Below are 4,016 nucleotides of genomic sequence, written 5' to 3'. Positions count from 1 at the left end.
TAGTGATCCCTCCTGGCCACATCCCCTCCAGCATCTGTTGTTATTAGATTTTTTTATCCTGGCCATTCTAACTGAAGTGAGGTGGAATCTTAGAGTTGTTTTGATTTGCATTTCTTTTATGACCAGAGATGTTGAGCACTTCTTCATGTGTCTATAGGCCATTTTTGTTTCTTCTTCAGAGAAGACTCACTTTAAGTCTTTGGCCCATCTTTTAATGGGATGGTTGTTACTTTGGAGATTAGTTTTGGAGTGATTCAATTTTTTGAGCTGTTGATATATTTTAGACATGAGGCCTTTGTCCGTTGTATGGTTTGCTCTATTCCTCTTGCAGGGCTAAGACATTTACATCCACAGCCATAGGAGTGGGTAGACCTGGAAGAAGTTATCAAAGACCTCAAAGTCACATCTCTTGTCAAGAGTCAACATCTAATGACAAATTGAGACCGGGCCTATAAACAGCTATCTTCGTCTACATACATCTACATCGGATATTCTTAGAACCATCTAAACTTCAATTTCTTGTGGAATTAGGCAAAGAAGTCTCCATTATTTTTGTGACTGGTATACAATTTCTGTTCTCTTCTACTTCAATCACTTACCTGCAAGTATTGACCCAAAACATACTTTTCACTCTCAATCTTGCTTAGAAACACAGAGTTTTGTCAAACCAGAAACACTCAAAACTTTCAGAAGCAAGCATTAATGGCCATTGCTATAGAATAATATGAGAAAAAAGGAAAAAAGATTTCAATAAAATTACCTTCCTTCAGTTATTACAAATGGTGCTACAATTATCTCAGAGCAGGTTTGTTTTAATGTGATACCATTTCCTGTATGGAGTCAGGGAATCTATCTCAATTTTTTCACTTGAGTCTACATTATCGTTGTATACCATGAGAATTCCTCACTAAAAATATATAAAATGTGAAGCTACTACATTAGGATATGTACCCACTAGTATAGTTCTTCGGTCAAAGTGTTTCTATTAAAATTTAAATATAAGGGGCCGGGAGTTTGGCCTAGTGGTTAAAGTGCTTGCCTAGCATGCATGAAGACCCGGGTTCGATTCCTCGGTACCACATACATAGAAAAAAAGCCGGAAGTGGTGCTGAGGCTCAAGTGGTAGAGCTCTAGCCTTGAGAAAGTCCAAGGACAGTGCTCAGGCCCTGAGCTCAAGCCCAGGACTGGCCAAAAAAAAATAAATAAAATAAAATAAAATTTAAATATAAGTGCCCTTCTAAGAGATTGTAATGTACCTTGCTATCTTTTTGAACTTGGCCACCTTGTTGATGGGATATTGTTCCTTTAATTTTTATCATTTATTTCTCTCTTTGGAAACAATTTTAAAAGCCTTTTATCTCATTATTTATTCTTCTTGATATCGTTAACTGAGTAGAAACAACTTTATCATTATATTTAGCTTTCCTCAGTTGGCATTCTTTACATTCTTTATTCAAAAACGTGTGTCAATTTAAGTTGCACTGCTTTCCCCTGACATTATCCATATCATGCTATGCTAAATATTTTGACTATATATATTTTCCTTATGTTTTATGAGACTTGGCTCATAAATATTATGGATTTTTGCCAATATGAGACTATTGCTAATTTTCACATATCTTTTCCTAATTAAAGATGTTGGTTTATTTGTTTAATAAGATTATACACCGAAAAATAAGACTACTATTAGGTTCTATCTGTTAATATTTTATTTAGTAATTTTATACATATATCCATGTATAAAATTGTTTACTTTTGTGCCAGTTTTAGAAACATTTATTTATCCTATGAGAATACAAATTTACCCATATCTGAATTATATTAGTCTGGCTTCTTTTTTTTTTCAGGGAAATTGTTGTTTTATTATAAAAGGTATTATCAAAAAGTACACGGACAAGAGATTCATGGAGTGAGTGGTGTGAGAAGGGTAACAGGTTCCATGGCTTTTCTACACCTGTCTTCCTAGTTTGAACCTGGTAACAGGTTAATTTCTGAGACAGGTCGCCTTCTTTTGGGGGATACTGCCACAGCACCCAGGGCTCACCCAAGTCAGGCAAGCACTTCACTACTGAGTTGTTACTCTGCCAGATTTATAGAAAATTATTTTCTTGAGGGGCTAGGGATTGAAGTAGTAGGTAAATGCGGTACCACCAGACGTGTCCCCCAGCACTCATGCAGGCCAACATAAAATGTTACTTGATATCAGCATCTCTTCTACCCCTTGTACTTTGGGTTGCTGGTCCTGGGATTTGAACTCAGGGGATAGGTGCTCTACCACTTGAGCTACAGCTCTGCCTCCATCTTTCTGGCAGTTAACTGGAGTTAAGTCTCCTATACTGTCTTGCCAAGGGTGTCTTTGATCTGACCCCTCAGATCTCAGCCTCCAGGGTAGCAAGGATTATAGATATGAGCCACAGGTCCCTGACCTTTCTCAAGTGTCTAAAGACTCTGGACTTGTTGGTATCCATCAATCAGCTCTGAGTGTGGTTATAGACATCCAAATGTTTTCAGGAATTCCCTGTGGGAAGTAAAGGCCTTCTAGACAGGAGGAAGCCCCGCTGAGGGGGTTGCTCTGGGCCACCCCCAGAGCTGTTATGCTACCAGGGCAGGAGTGGTCCCACAGGGTCAGGACTCCAGTAGCTTGCCTGATAAACAAGAAATCCTAGGGTCTGAATGGAGCACAAACCCAAGGGCTTTTACTTACAAAGGTCTCTTGCAGTGGTCTCAATTTTATTCTTTGGAAATAGCCTCTCCCCTCTTCATCTATACCAAAATAAATAGAGACTTCCTGCAGAAGGCCATGGAGTCCTACTGAGTCCTGTGTGGTGAAGCCTGTGCTGATGGTGCTGAAGGCCTCAGTCGTCCTCATCTTCCTCAGACTCCTCCTCAGACTCAGGAGCACTCTCGGGCAGGTCATCTTCCATCGGCCAGAATCTCCCGGAGTGTGCATCCCACATGTATTTGATGGTCACCTTGAACTCAGCCATCTCATACCCAAAGAGTTTCAGAACTCGGGTCTGCTCCAGTGTCAGCACATCCCCCTCCTTGCACACCTCCTAGTCAGACAGCAAGGTCACCACACCTTTTTTGAGGGCAGTAGGCAGGCCTAGCTGCCTCAACTGTGGCTCCATGGAATGGGGGAACTGCTCGAGAGGCCCTGGGTCCAGGCTCACGGTAAAAGCTGCTTTGTTACCAGCTAGGGCAAAGTCCATCTGTGTGTACTTCGTGAACCACTCATTCACATCATCCTTTGTGCGGTTAGTAAAAAGAAGACCAACTTCACCCCTCAACTTCTTGCTGACCTGGTGCGCTGACCTGGTGCAGGTTGTCTTTGTATTCGTCAGATGGGCTTCGTCCCAAGGCCACCATCATCACCTTGTTTTTGCCAAAGAACATGCGGCTGTGCTTCCAGGCATTCCGGATGTCCTTCAGCTTGCTGTTTCTCATGTTGGCCACAAAGAAGATGAAGAGGTACTTGTATGTGTCTACGCATTTCTGAAGCTCTTCTATCAGGTTCTGTTTCAGTTCCAAGCCTTTTTTGGTGGTTTTGGTTAGGGACACTTTCTTGTCCCGCTTGGACTTAGGCATCGCACTGCAGCTGGCTTCTTTTTTCTGAGACTATACTGGGGTTTAAACTCAGAGCTTGGCCTCTATTAGTTTTTTTTTTTTTTATTATTGTAATTAATAGAAGGGTTACATGATATTTGCCAGATAGGAGGTGAATTAATTCATATACATTGATACCCTTGCACATGTCTTGATCCTCATTTCCCTCCCCCCCTCCCTCATCCCCATCTTGTTTTCCCCCCTTCCCTGTGCAATTTCTATTAGGTTTTTACTCAAGCCTGGCACTCAAGTTTTATATAGGCTTATTCCTCTAGCTTCTTCGGTTGAAAATTTCTTTATTACTATTTTTGCTTATATACTGTATATAAATATAAAAACATAATTTTTCTTTGGATGTCACTTCAATTTACTAGGGAATTGTGATGTACATGTTTACATCATTATTTTCT

The 4,016-nt window shown here is 40.6% G+C and overlaps 1 pseudogene; it reads right to left on the bottom strand.

Moving 5' to 3' along the window:
- Positions 1–2,821: 2,821 nt before the first annotated feature.
- Positions 2,822–3,589, bottom strand: LOC150056344 (mRNA turnover protein 4 homolog pseudogene; annotated as a pseudogene).
- Between the last annotated feature and the right edge of the window lie 427 nt (positions 3,590–4,016).

The sequence above is a fragment of the Megascapheus bottae genome, chromosome 12 (genome assembly GCF_031878675.1).
Source record: "Megascapheus bottae isolate mThoBot1 chromosome 12, mThoBot2.hap1, whole genome shotgun sequence".
Classification (NCBI taxonomy): Eukaryota; Metazoa; Chordata; class Mammalia; order Rodentia; family Geomyidae; genus Megascapheus; species Megascapheus bottae.
Note: the sequence above shows the minus strand (reverse complement) of the source record. Positions and strands in the feature narration are given on the sequence as shown.